Raw genomic sequence first — 15,313 nt, 5'->3', positions numbered from 1 at the left:
TTGAAGTTTGGATTGCCTGTTTCTCTTCACATAGGAAACCATTATTTGTAGAATGCTCTTTTGCTTCACTTATATTTGTTAGAGCATGGTTTTCTGTAGAAAGAATGAAACTCTTTTGCTTCACTTATATCCATTTAGAGAGTCAACATGAATTGGTCAATTGCATGGTTAGTCATAAAATCCTACATAAAACTTATGGATCACTGAATATGATATGTTTGATTCCTTAAAATAGTTTTGCGATATAGTGATGGTAATATGTGGGAGGTACTAGTAAATGGTTGTGGTTAGTAGAAATATTTGTGTGAAGGTTTGTGATTCCCGAAGCATACACGTATAGTGTCTCGTTATGCTATGAAGTTGGAGCATGATTTATTATTACTAGCTGACCCGTTGCGCCAAATGGCGCAAAGACCCGCTAAAGCCATGTTGTCGATGAAAATAGTTTCATTTTGCAAGAACATATTCAATATTGGTAGTAAAAAGCCCATGTGTTAAATCATGCTATATTAAAAATATGTTTATCATTCTAAGAAATCTAAGTTTGCAAAAAAATCATATTTGTATAACATGTATAGACCAAATAAGGAAACTTTTTTTAGTTGAAAATATGGTTATCACGCTGAGAAATCTGAGTTTGAAAAAAAAACATATTTATATAAGAACATTACATGAAAAATTACTCAGTGGCAACATGTAGTGCTAAATGTCAATTACAAATCTATAGGTTTGGGCATCCTTGCATCCTTCTCATTTTTGTAAGTTTAGGAATTGCAATATACTGGTATGCTTTCTTGATTCTTGATTACATACATCGCTCACATGAATCAACAAATCAACACCTTAGCTAATCTAACAAAATAGGGAAACTTTAAACCACATTCTTTAGTCTATACTTCCCATGCCTCGGACGTAAAACATTTTTGCCTTTTTTTCCGAAGCGTGGTATTTCAGCAGTCAAACCAATGTAGTACTCGCAAAAAGTTTTGTTACAGGAGTTTTGCCCGTTACCAAGATCATCACTCGACATCTCTTGCAGGAATTGTGCAGGGCAGCATGACTATAAATGTTGAGCCTTTATTCAATCATTTCTCTTTGCTAAGCAGTGAGAGTACCACCCATCAAGTCCACCTAATTCATCATGAAAAATCAAATAAGCGTTACACAATTTTTACACATATGAAGGCAAAAACACCTTAATCCTAGTGTTGTTTTCTAGATGAACCAAGGATTTGGACTGAACAAATTGATACCAACTGTTTGCAGACTGCAAGGCCAAGCCTGGTCCCGCAATATTTTGTTATATGATCATTGCCATCCATATATCTCTTGAACAGGAACGGTAATGACTTATCTACAGATGGATCATAAGCTGAAAGAACCAGCAAATATGAATTAGAAGCACATTCCAGAACTATAAAAATGCACCAATTCTTTGTACCACAACAAGGCTGCCTGGATCTCGGATTTGTAGGACATGTATTGTTTGATATCAAAGAGAGACAATGAAAACAAGATCCTCATACAACTGAGTTAGCGACCTGCGACCTTGGCGTTCCATAGACCTAGTTTCTCATGGGACGCCTTAGATATTAGAAGTTAAAGGAGCATTACGAAATATACAAAATTTTAAGAAATTTGGTCATGCAAGATAGTTATCACTTAACTCAGAATTACCTATGGTCAGCAGTAGAAAGGGAGGCATCCAGAAGATATAGCATTTAACTTTGATATTAAGAAGTATGACGCACAGCAACATTTTAGGTTGAGCTAATAAGATTCTTGATACTTGCTTTGATATTTAACTTTCAAGGGGATTAGCACACTTCAGGCTTATACGAATTTGTAGGTAACCAAAGTTTGTTGTTTGTCAGTTCTGTATTGAACACATTGAGTATTAAAATCAGCCCTACCAAATAGATAATTTGGATCTCTTTTTTCTTTTTCAGTTAGCCAGATGATTTTCTGAAACTGGTTAATTTGTATGTCTATGTTGATAATAATGAAAATTCTCCCCATAGAAACTAAAAGTGAAACAAATGCAAACGCACTACAGCTGCCTGCCTAGGGTAGTGAGGGTGCATTGTCTCTTAGAACACTCGGTACATGAGATACCTTTGTCAAACAGTTGATACACACAGCGAGTATCTTTTCATCATCACTGACGTACTACAACCTGCAGTAGAAGCAGAACCATGAGGCAATGACCATGAAAAGTAAGGTTAAATACACCAAGCAGAAACAAAAGTAACAATGATACATAAAGAGAGATTATTTGTACAACAAGATATCTAGAAGGATCATATTTTGCCAACGAAACATTTATCCTTATTCTGCGATATGAACAATAAATACATATATGCATCCATGGAGACACCAAAGGGAGGATCAAAGTTGTTTTTATCCGCACTGGATAGTACAGTACATAAAAAAACTTTGTATCTATTCATAAGCAATACAGTAAAGAAACATTTAAAATAATGGCATAAGGGGCATAAACATACCTATAAAAAGCAGCCCTGGTTTTAGATAGAGTTAGTTGCAGAGCATAGGAAGGTAGTAAACGGTAGAAAAGACACCGAAATTGCATAACATAACTGTGAATTAGTTCCCATGGCTGGAGCTAGAATATAGGTATGAGTTCCGGTAAGATCACAATTTTTCTGAGTAAATACACGCATTAGATGCTCCAACTCACTCCTACTTAAATCACCAGACGAGTACCCTGTTCCTCCCTTCACTCCACCATATGGTACCGCCGTAATGGGCAGTCTTCTATGTCACCAGTTGAGCAAGTGCATTTACTTCATCTGGATCAACCTGTCAAGCAGTTTAAGTGCAAGAAGAAATATGATAATCAGTCAAACTAATAGTTGACTTACTGCCTTGGCTTTTTTCGAAATCTAATATAAAGAACAACAGGTAGTGAAACAATTTCTAATAAAATACTGTTACTCACAAAAGTAATTTAGTCAAAGAACCGACAATACGATAGCTAAGTTGGTTGCTTCCTTAACTGAATTTATCATTTAGGGATATCAAACTATCTAGGCTTGCAAAATATTGGAAGAATATTGGTTCAACGAATAGAATCCGGCACATGTTCTAGAATGTTGTCAAAGAAATTTCAAGGAGATAACTTTGTCTTGCTTTATATTCTATAATGTTGAATTTCGAAAAGGTTTTTCTGTTATTATGTTGACACTATGTCAGCATGTTTATGCCAGGATAAAATCCTGTCAAAATTATTTGTCTAGTTCAAACATGATATCAAGCTCAATAATATGGCAATTATAGTATATCACCTGCTATTATTATGCTATTATTATACTATACATACATCTGATCAGCAAAATTTTGCCCAGTGACTTCCTACTCAGAAGATGAAGGTATCATATGTTGCAAATTCAAAAAATGTTATCATGCATTGAACAACCAAAGATAAATTAGCAAAGGGTGGCATTACTATGAGTAGTAGAGAGGTGGGGAACCATGATCATTCTTCATTTACAGATTAATAACTGAGATTTTTCATTCATGTACAGAGCAACACCACACATGCTCTATGTTTCAGCACAAGTGCATACTGCATTCAGAGATTAACAGCTAAGATTTTCAATCTGGGACCAATTAGATATATAGTAGCAGCTAGCATTCTTATTGGAGTGGTTCTCACCGGAATCTATACTATATCCTAAATTATAAGATGGATTATTTTGGGTTTACAACTGCCATTATTAAGGCTCTGAACATGATACTATTTGCATGATAGTGGAGTGCTTTTACACATATGCATAACATCAAACATTCATCCTTATCATGTAACGGAGATACTGTTCTTTTGATAAGCTCTTATTTTTCTACCCATTTATAATAGGGACATGCTACTACTTAGCTGCACCTCTGTTTGCTGCTGATACTACAAACTACAGTTTATGTGGGTGTACTTTATGTGCATATACACAATGTATATAGCATGAACCTGGCAAGAAAAATAAAAGGGATTACCTAAATATATGATGCTGCAGTACACCTATTTATCTAATTGAAATTAAGCCTGCCACTTCCTGCTCTCTATTACTTCAGAATCATATGTATGAGAAAGCATTGATACACATTACTTTATATAAAATGCATACTCCGGGACAAGGTCGCGCACCACGACACACCGACAACTCCTTTCTCTTCTCGAATGAACATCTTGATTTTGAGATGCAACATATAACCAGGTTTTCATCTTACAACAGAAGGGAATCCTCGCAATCTGCTAGATACAACAAGGTACTTTGTATGACATGCCTGAGCCATCAATTTGCCGGTCCTTTTCTTCCTGAAACCAACATAGACAACACCAACTGATTTTCCAGCATGCAATAGCCTCCCCTCAACTTCATTTCTTCCTGGAAAAATAAAACAAATAGTTTACAGCATGTCAAATGACTATTAAAATAATATAAGAGTGAAGAGACAAAGGTGTGTTCAAAATTAATCAAACCTTATGATAATATTCTAGCAAGAAACTGGTCAGATCTGCCCTTTGGGGGGCAAAAATTATAACCAAGCCACCTAAAAAGTACGTTTGGATTCTTCAGAGCAATATCTAGACAACATGACAATAACTCTGATCCTAAACTAATTCTAGGAACCTCTTGGAGCAATATCTGGACAACTTGACAATAATTCTGACCCTAAAATAATGTTGGAAACATTTTGTACCCAACAAGCTCCAATCAGCGCGTCAAAGGAAACAAAAAATGAATAACACCTAGTCGTGTAAATGTAGGGGCACTAAATTCAACCACCTTTTCTACTTAGTACACACTTACATTCCTATATTATTAAAATGACTGGAAAGTAAGAAGTAGTGTCCTTTTATCTTGCCAATTGAGATATTGGCATACCAACTTCGAGTGATGCTTCTGAAACACCAAATTCCTTATTACATATGCATCATGCCGTAATAAAACCTAGATGATGGCAATCTTTACAAAATGCAGATAGTAATTACCTAAACTTAACACCATCGACCAGATGTAATTTCAATACCATGGTCAAAACAAAACAAAAACAAGAGAGGAGTAAGCCACTGCCTAGCAAACTTACCTCAAGGGATAGAGCATATCAACCCCTGCAAAATTATGAAAAAAAATTGATCCTGCCAAACAAGAGAAGAAATCAGAAGGAAATAAAAAAAGATGCTTCTTCTCAGCTAATCCGAGAGGGATAAACAGAGGGTAAAATGACTCACCGAACCTATATCTCCCTGACTGGTCTGTCAAGACCTCGGTTGTAGCAAAGGTATTTGTTTCTATTCCCCACGGACCATGATGCAACCACAGCAAGGCCATGAACATGAACTGGAAGATGAAAATCAGCACCAAATCAGGTAATATTGAAGGATGTCGGGTCTGCACTCCACATTTTACAATTAATAAGTGCACTCTTTTTTGTTCAAACAGAAAGTAATTAAGTATTAAGTCTCAGCCTGGGCCCCTCTAATGAAAAATTCATACAACAGCTAAGCTAATATCCATACTCCAATCGTGAAGTTTGAACAGAAAGTCAAACAGAGGTAACAATCTCACTTTACCTATAAATGGAATGCAACTAAGGAGATAATTTTGTGGAGCAACATCATTTATCTTAGCCCAGAAATTCATCTACAAAAGTATCTGAAATCTTTCATCGATAGAAGAAACAAGTATAAATATCCTTGATCTTGGCATGCCTGCAAATCGGAAGAACATCAATGACATATGGAGATGCATAAATAGCAAGATCAGGAGGACATTATTTTGTGATGGAGAGAGAGGGGAGCCGAGGGGAAGCTCACCTTGGCATCAGCCATTGCTAGATGCTCGTGCCGCTCCCCAAAATCTGCCCGTGGCCGCCTGTCCCCGCTGCCGCACACATGGTGCTAGGCGGAGCCGTGCACCTTCTCCCTGCGCACCTCCACGTACCGCGCCATGTGCACGTTGCTGCCCTCCAGTGTGGACATGACCCTCGCGTACGGCGCGCAACCCATCAAGGCCGACCTCTTGTACGTGTCGTTGTTGGCTGCGCTGGCCGCGGGGTTCCTCCTGTACGGAGGGGCTTTGGCTGAGTTGCTTCGGGGCCTCGCGGTGCACTTCGCTGCCGGTGTGCTCAGGGTGGAGCATGTGAGGGCGGAGGAGGAGGGGCTTGGGGCGGACCAGGGAGGGGGGAAGGAGGACAGATGTAGTAGGGCGCGGCTAGGGTTCGTGGGGTGGCGGCTGAGACGAGGGAGGAGGGAGGGATGTGGGCATGCGGCTGTGGGAATTGCGGTTGTGGGGATTGGGGGAGGCGCAACAAATTGGACCCTCACACTGATGAACCCAGCCAATACATGATGACCCCACCAACGAAGAGGCCCACTGGTCATACACATGTCAAAGAAATAACGTGGTGAAACATGCAGTGAATATCCAACGACCGAGGAGAGGCGTGGTGGGAATTTTACTACGATCGGACGACCACGAACGACCCAATTGAGGGAGCTCCGTGGAGGCAAGTTGGCTAGCCTCATTATATATTAAAATTGATTGTCTTCCTTCTAAGTGGCGGTCGGAGACGAGCGATGGTCTTTTTCTACCAATCTACCCCTAGTGGCATGCGTAGTAGTACTTTGCTTCGAGGGCTAATAAACTTCTACAATAAGCATATGAGTTCGTTATGACTAATGTGAGTCCATGGATTATACGCACTCTTACCTTTTCGCAATTTGCTAGCCTGTACGGTATCGTGCATTGCCTTTCTCACCTCGAGAGTCGGTGCGAACTTCGCAGGTGCATCCAAACCCCGTGATATGATACACTCTATCACACATAAGCCTTATTATATCTTCCTCAAAACAGCCACCATACCTATCTATTATGGCCTTTCCGTAGCCATTTCGAGATATATTGTCATACAACTTCCACCGCCTCCATTTTGATGACTTGAGCATTCATTGTCATATTGCTTTGCATGATCGTAAGATAGCTAGTGATACGTCTCCAATATATCTATAATTTTTTATTGTTCCATGCTATTATATTACCCCTTTTGGATGTTTATGGGCTTTATTTTACATATTTATATCATTTTTGGGACTAACCTACTAACTGGAGGCCCAGCCCATAATGCTGTTTTTTTGCCTATTTCAGTATTTCGAAGAAAAGGAATATCAAACGGAGTCCAAACGGAATAAAACCTTCGGGAGCGTGATTTTTAGAACGAACGCGATCCAGAGGACTTGGAGTGCAAGCTAAAAAGCAGCCGAGGCAGCCAGGAGATAGGAGGGCGCGCCCACCCCCTCTGGACGCGCCCCCTGTCTCGTGGGCCCCTCGGGCGGCCACCGACCTACTTCTTCCTCCTATATATACCCACGTACCATGAAAACATCCAGGGAGCCAACGAAAAACAATTTCCACCGCCGTAACCTTCTGTATCCGCGAGATCCCATCTTGGAGCCTTCGCCGGCGCTCCGCCGGAGGGGGAATCGACCACGGAGGGCTTCTACATCAACACCATAGCCCCTCCGATGAGTTGTGAGTAGTTTACCACAGACCTTCGGGTCCATAGTTATTAGCTAGATGGCTTCTTCTCTCTTTTTTTGGATCTCAATACCATGTTCTTCCCCTCTCTTGTGGGGATCTATTTGATGTAACTCTTTTTGCAGTGTGTTTGTCGAGATCCAATGAATTGTGGGTTTATGATCAAGTTTATCTATGAGAAATATTTGAATCTCCTCTGAATTCTTTTGTGTATGATTGAGTTATCTTTGCAAGTCTCTTCGAATTATCAGTTTGGTTTGGCCTACTAGATTGATCTTTCTTGCCATGGGAGAAGTGCTTAGCTTTGGGTTCAATCTTGCGGTGTCCTTACCCAGTGACAGCAGGGGTTGCAAGGCACGTATTGTATTGTTGCCATCAAGGATAAAAAGATGGGGTTTATATCATATTGCTTGAGTTTACCCCTCTACATCATGTCATCTTTCTTAATGTGTTACTCTATTCTTATGAACTTAATACTCTAAATGCATGCTGGATAGCGGTCGATGTGTGGAGTAATAGTAGTAGATGCAGGTAGGAGTCGGTCTACTTGTCACGGACGTGATGCCTATATACATGATGATGCCTAGATAATCTCATAATTATTCGCTTTTCTATCAATTGCTCGACAGTAATTTGTTCACCCGCCGTAATACTTATGCTATTTTGAGAGAAGCCACTAGTGAAACCTATGGCCCCCGGGTCTATCTTTTATCATATAAGCTTTCAATCTACTTTTATTTGCATCTTTACTTTTCCAATCTATATTATAAAATACCAAAAATATATTTATCTTATCATACTATCTCTATCAGGTCTCACTTTCGCAAGTGGTCGTGAAGGGATTGACAACCCCTTTATTGTGTTGGTTGCGAGTTCTTTATTTGTTTGTGTAGGTGCGTGGGACTTTTGAGGAGCCTCCTACTGGATTGATACCTTGGTTCTCAAAAACTGAGGGAAATACTTACGCCACTATTGCTGCATCACCCTTTCCTCTTCAAGGAAAACCAACGCAAGCTCAAGACGTAGCAGGTAGCATGATATTTCCATGGCTTGTCCGTTTTTTGATGTCGTTGCTAGATCATTGCACATCCTGGTACACTAATAGAGACATTCATATAGAGTCATATTTTGGTCTAGGTGTCGAGTTGTAATTTTTATTTTATTTGAGTTATAAGTAAATAGAAGTGTGATGATCGTCATTATTCATTATTAGAGCATGTCCCAGTGAGGAAAGGATGATGGAGACTATGATTCCCCCACAAGTCGGGATGAGACTCTGGACAATGAGAGAAAAAAAAGGAAAAAAGTGAGAGAAGGTGCATTGTTACTATCTTTTACCACACTTGTGCTACAAAGTAGCACCATGTTTTCATATAGAGAGTCTCCTATGTAGTCACTTTCATATACTAGTGGGAATTTTTCATTATAGAACTTGGCTTGTTTATTCTGCTGATGGGCTTCCTCAAATGCCCGAGGTCTTCATGAGCAAACAAGTTGGATTCACACCCACATAGTTTTCATACCGAGCTTTCATACACTTATAGCTCGTAGTGCATCTGTTGCATGGCAATCCCTACTCCTCGCATTGATATCAATTGATGGGCATCTCCATAGCCCGTTGGTTAGCAGCGTCGACGTGAGACTTTCTTACTTTTTTGTCTTCTTTATATTTACCCCTATCATCATACTCTATTCCACCCATAGTGCTATATCCATGGCTTGCGCTCATGTATTACGCGAGGGTTGAAAAAGTTGAAGCGCGTTAAAAAGTATGAACCAATTGCTCGGCTTGTCATTGGGGTTGTGCATGATAAATACTTTGTGTCAAGAATACAGAGCATGACAAGATTATATGACTTTGTAGGGATAGCTTTCTTTAGTGTTGATATTTTGAAAGACATGATTGTTTGTTGGAATGCCTGAGTATTATTGTCTTTATGTCAAATTATGGACTATTGCTTTGAATCACTTATGTCTTAATATTCATGCCATGACTAGACATATGATCAAGTTTATGTTAGCTAGCATTCCACATCAAAAGTTATCTTTTTTATCATTTACTTACTCGAGGATGAGCGAGAATTAAGCTTGGGGATGCTGATACGTCTCCATCGCATCTATAATTTTTGATTGTTTCATGCCAATATTATACAACTTTCACATACTTTTGGCAACTTTTTTATATGATTTATTGAACTAACCTATTGATCCAGTTCCCTGTGCCAGTTCCAGTTTGTTGCATGTTTTTTGTTTCGCACAAAAACCATATCAAACGAAGTTCAAACGCGATAAAATTTTACGAAGAATTATATTGGAATATATGTGATTTTTTGGAGGTGGAATCAATGCAAAACGGTGGCCCACAGTGCCCACAAAACACTAGGGTGCGCCTGGGGGCCCAGGTGTCTTATGCCCACCTCGAAGGTCGGTTGGGGCCCTTCTTCTGGCCCAAGAAAGATAATTTATGGAAAAAATTATGTAAAAATTTCAGCACAATCAGAGTTACGAATCTCGGGGAATTTAAGAAACCGTGAAGGGCCAGATTTGGGGAGCGCGAAACAGAAGAGAACAGAGAGACAGATCCAATCTCGGAGGGGCTCTCGCCCCTCCGCCGCCATGGAGGCCATGGACGAGAGGGGGAACCCTCCTCCCATCTAGGGGGGAGGCCAATGAAGAAGAAGAAGAAGGAGGGGGACTCTCTCCCCCTCTCTCCCGGCGGCGCCAGAGTGCCATCGGGGCTAGGATCATGACAGTGATCTACATCAACAATCTTGCTACTGTCAACACTAACTCTCTCCCCATCTATGCAGCGGTGTAACACCTCTTTTCCCTGCTGTAATATCTGCTTAAACATGGTGCTCAACTCCATATATTATTTCCCATTGATATTTGGCTACCCTATGATGTTTGAGTAGATCCGTTTTGTCCTATGGGTTAATCGTGATCTTGGTTAGTATGATTTTATATGTTATTTATGGTGATGTCCTATGGTGCCCTCCGTCCCGCGCAAACGTGAGGGGCCCCAATGTAGGGTGTTGCTATACATTCATGATTCGCTTATGGTGGGTTGCAACTGCGAGAGAAGCTTAAACCCGAGTAGGTGGGTTATTGCCTATGGGATAAAGAGGACTTGACACTTAATGCTATGGTTGGGTTTCACGACCTTATTGATCTCTACTAGTTGCGGATGCTTGCTAGAGTTCCAATCATAAGTGCATATGATCCAAGTAGAGAAAGTATGTTAGCTCATGCCTCTCCCTCATATAGAATTGCAAGAATGATTACCGGTACTTGTTATCGATTGCCTAGGGACAAATGACTTTCTTATTGACAAAAGCTATCCACTTTTATTACCTTGCAATGTATTCATAGTTTTATTCCCGCAAAGTACTCATAGTTTTAATCTTGCAAAATAGTTTTATTCTCATTCTAGGTAAAGCAAATGTGAAGTGTGCGTAGAGTTGTATCGGTGGTCGATAGAACTTGAGGTAATATTTGTTCTACCTTTAGCTCCTCGTTGGGTTCGACACTCTTATTTATCGAAGAAGGCTACAAATGATCCCCTATACTTGTGGGTTATCAAGACCTTTTTCTGGCGCCGTTGTCGGGGAGCAATAGCGTGGGTAAATATTTCTCGTGTGTACTTGTTTGCTTTATCACTAAGTAGTTTTTATTTTGTGCTCTTTTTTTCTATCTCTAGCTATGGGTAGGAAACGAAAAATAGAAAAAAATAGTTGTACCTGCTAAACCAATGGTTGAAGAACCACCCAAAATCTATCATACTACTTAAGCTTTCTATTTGGATCATCTTCGATCCATTTGTGCTCGTGTTGAAAACCCAACTAGCTTAGTTGAGGAAAAATCATTAAATGAGCATGCTTATTTTGTGCGACACCGCTTATCTCAAAAAGGGAAACTTTTGTGGCATCATATTAATAGTTTATATTGCTATGCTTTGAATCTATGCGAAATACATGATTTTACTTGTTGTTCCGAAGACCCTAAGAAACACCTTTTCTTCCAATGTGAGTTTAAGGATAATGGAATCTTATCTTATTATGCCAAGGGTGTTTATAATTACTTTGATATTGAATAAATTAAAGATTTTGTTGCATTTAAGGGTGCCTACGAAGTTGCTTCTTTGATTGAATATGATGCTACACTTTACAAATCTGAAATTTTTGCCATACTTAAATATTGCTATGAACATTATTATTCTAATGCTTATATTAAACCATGTATTGAGGACTTCTCCGCTGTCCAAGAAAAGACTAACATTTTGCAGGAGTCTATGGAAGAAGAAATTGATGAATCTGTGAGCTCATTGGGTGAAAGTGATGATGAGGAGAGCGAAGAAAAAAAGGAGGAAGAGCGGATTAGCCACCCATGCCCACTGTAATGCCCCAAGACCGGAGCTTTAGACGCCTTCCAGGGTTTCCGAGATTCGTTGTGTGATTTTGTTTGGTTCGTGCATTCATCTCTGCATCATGTGCATTGCATCACGTCATCATGCCATCATATCATTAATTTTAAAAACTCATCTAAATAAATCGTATGGATCTTCGGTCCATTTAAATTGAGGAAACTCACATGGTGGGTTCTCTTTAAAACATACCCTCCCGATATTTAGGGAGATACTATAAAATATTCCATTGTTTTGGAATCACCCATGAACCCACTTGCATATTAAATCCCTTGGCCTTTTCTTCTTCAAGTTTTGGCTCTCTAACCTTGCCAATATTTCTTTCATCATTTTCCGGAGCTCCACCAAAAATCCGAACATTTTTGGACCTTCCTTTTATCAAGTCCTAGTGCAAACCCATTTGAGTTAAATTCAAATGGTTTTGGATTTAAATCTTTCAAGCATGCCTCTTTTATTTTCCTGGATCGAGCTCATTTTTGCGAGTTCAGGAAAATAATCCCCGTGTCCAACTTCTCCCCCAACACCTCCTTCCTTCTTCTTTTCTTCGTTGTTATTTTCTATTTTAGAAAATTAGAGTTAAAGAAGAGGAGGAAGAAGCCTTGCAGCCCAACAGGCCATCTAGGCTCATCCGCAGCCCAGCCGCCACTTGTATCCATCTGGGCCGGCCTCTAAGGCCCAGCCGCGCCTAACCCTAGTCTCCCCTGCCCGACCCCCATCTCCCTCCAGCGCCGCCGCAACATGCGATCCCCATCCCCTCGATCCATCTCCTCCTCATCCTCGTTCCCGCAGCGCCCGACCCCCATCTCCCTCCGCGCGCAGCCCTTGAATCCCCCTCGCTCCACCACGCCGGTGACCCCATCGGGGCAGCCAACTCCGGCGGCTCTCCCTCACCTGCGGCCTCCTCCTCGCCCTTCCTTCTCCCGCGCGCCGCCATCCCTCTCTCGCTCGGCCCTCTCCGTCCTCGTCTCGATCGGGGAAGGCTCCCGAGCCGCGGCCGCTGCCCGGATCCATCGTCCCCTGCCACCAGCCGCACCGCCGGCCAAGTCCCTCTTCCCCTCCTCGCCATGGATGCCGCCTTGGACGCCGAGTCCTGCTGCCCTTCCTTGCCGGCGCGCCCGACCTCTTCACCCTGCTGCTCCTCCTCATGCCTCGTTCTGGCGTCGTCCGCGACTTCCGACGACCACATGCGCCAACCTCCACCATCTCCCTGGTCAAGTTGACGCTAGGGCCAACCCAAAGCTCTCCTCTGCATCGTCATCAGCCGCAGTTGCAGGTCCGGCAGACCCGTGCCCGCCATGGCCCTTCTCGCGCCCCTGCTCCCTCTCCAACGGCCTTTCGTGGCTACAACCACTGAACCAGGAACGCCAAGGCCATCTTTGGGATTTTCGCCAAGTTCGTCTTCAAATCTGTACGACTACATCCGATGTGGATTTCGGCAAGTACCTGGAGGCCACAATGACGTCAAGTACCATGACAGCCATGTCCCGTCAAGTTCGTCTACGGAATGAGTACCACTACGCCCGAACACTGTGGATCACCAAGTTCCACTACGATTGTCGTGTACATCTACCGTCGTCCGAAGACCCGTGTACCACGAGCGCCAAGTTCATCTATGGAACGTGTACGTCTCCAATGGTGTACCACTACCGATGCCGTGTACGACTACTTCCACGACGTCCCGTGAACGCCTACTTCCTCTACACCGCTCCGAACTCGTTCCGCCCGTAACGCACGCTTCAAAGGTATAACCCGAGACGACCGCGATGAGATGCCCTTGCATGTATGAGTTGTACCATATGTTTGCACCGTGATCGAATCGTCCTTGCGATGCCCCTCTTTTGCCATGCCACCGTCCCGTGGGAACCCAGTAGTCGGGATCACCCCACCATCTTGCATGTTGCGCTCATCCGCACGCCTCCTTTTGCACCGGTATCTCCGTGAGCTACCGGAACCGATATGTTGCCGTGGCATCATTTCCGGAATGTTGCCGTGGCACCATTTCCGTTTCGCCGCCGTGGCACCTTTTTCCTTCCGCCATGGCGACAAATGCCTCGTAACATGTTCATGTCAACGTTTTCATAAAAATTGCGTAAAACCTTGATTATGTCATCCGCATCATGATAACAACAATTAAAATGTTTAATATTGTGTTTGCATTAAACTACTAAATGACATGGGGACTTTCCGGAATTGTTGTTTGTTGTTTCTGGCCTCATTTAAAATTGCCTAGCTAGGTGGTTTGCTCATGCTTCACCCCTTTTTCCATGTTTAATAACATTTAATATTGTTGTGTTCCTAACCGAGAGCGAACTAAATATTGATGTGGTGTTCCGTCAATATGCAACTCGTTGCATATTGAGCTCCACTTAACTTGTAGTATTGTTTGTGTGCATTGCCATGCCGTGCCTCTTTAAACCGGACATGCATCATACTTGATTGTGCATCATGCCATGATTATGCTTGTGTGTTTACCGCATTGTTTGCTTCTTTCCGATTTGCTTCTCTCGTTAGCTTCGGTTTCGTTCTGGAGTTGTGAGGATTCGTTCGACTACGTCTGCTTGTCTTCTTCATGGACTCGTCCTTCTTCCTATCAGGATTTCAGGCAAGATGACCATTACCCTCGATATCACTTCTATCTTTGCTTGCTAGTTGCTTCGTTCTATCGCGATGTCGCGCTACCTATCACTTGTTTACCATGCCTCCCATATTGCCATGTCAGCCTCTAACCTTTTCACCCTTCCTAGCAAACCATTGCTTGGCTATGTTACCGCTTTGCTCAGCCCCTCTTATAGCATTGTTAGTTGCAGGTGAAGTTGAAGATTGCTCCATGATGGACATGATTATGTTGGGATATCATAATATCTCTTATTTAATTAATGCATCTATATACTTGGTAAAGGGTGGAAGACTCGGCCTTATGCCTGGTGTTTTGTTCCACTCTTGCCGCCCTAGTTTCCGTCATACCGGTGTTATGTTCCCGGATTTTGCGTTCCTTACGCGGTTGGGTGATTTATGGGACCCCCTTGACAGTTCGCTTTGAATAAAACTCCTCCAGCAAGGCCCAACCTTGGTTTTACCATTTGCCACCTAAGCCTTTTTCCCTTGGGTTCTGCAGACTCAAGGGTCATCTTTATTTTAACCCCCCCGGGCCAGTGCTCCTTCGAGTGTTCGTCTGAACTGAGTAGACTGCGGGGCCACCTCGGGAAAACTTGAGGGCTGGTTTTACTCGTAGGATGTCTCATCCGATGTGCCCTGAGAACGAGATATGTGCAGCTCCTATCGGGATTTGTCGGCACATCGGGCGGCTTTGCTGGTCTTGTTTTACCATTGTCGAAAT

General features: G+C 42.0%; 1 long non-coding RNA gene across 9 annotated transcripts; it reads right to left on the bottom strand.

The window, feature by feature from the left end:
• Window positions 1-643: 643 nt before the first annotated feature.
• On the bottom strand, window positions 644-6,317 carry LOC123045121 (uncharacterized). 9 transcript variants are annotated; one of them, XR_006421067.1, is made up of 7 exons: window positions 5,834-6,317; window positions 5,591-5,728; window positions 5,249-5,357; window positions 5,104-5,155; window positions 2,116-4,400; window positions 1,254-1,372; window positions 644-1,131 (listed from the first exon to the last, which is right to left on the bottom strand). It is a non-coding gene; the product is annotated as an uncharacterized lncRNA (long non-coding RNA). The 9 variants fall into 9 exon arrangements; XR_006421073.1 differs by having other exon boundaries at window positions 1,258-1,372; XR_006421068.1 differs by having other exon boundaries at window positions 1,254-4,400.
• Between the last annotated feature and the right edge of the window lie 8,996 nt (window positions 6,318-15,313).

The sequence above is a fragment of the Triticum aestivum genome, chromosome 2B (assembly GCF_018294505.1).
Source record: "Triticum aestivum cultivar Chinese Spring chromosome 2B, IWGSC CS RefSeq v2.1, whole genome shotgun sequence".
Taxonomy (NCBI): domain Eukaryota; kingdom Viridiplantae; phylum Streptophyta; class Magnoliopsida; order Poales; family Poaceae; genus Triticum; species Triticum aestivum.
This window is presented reverse-complemented; position numbering and strand designations above follow the sequence as displayed.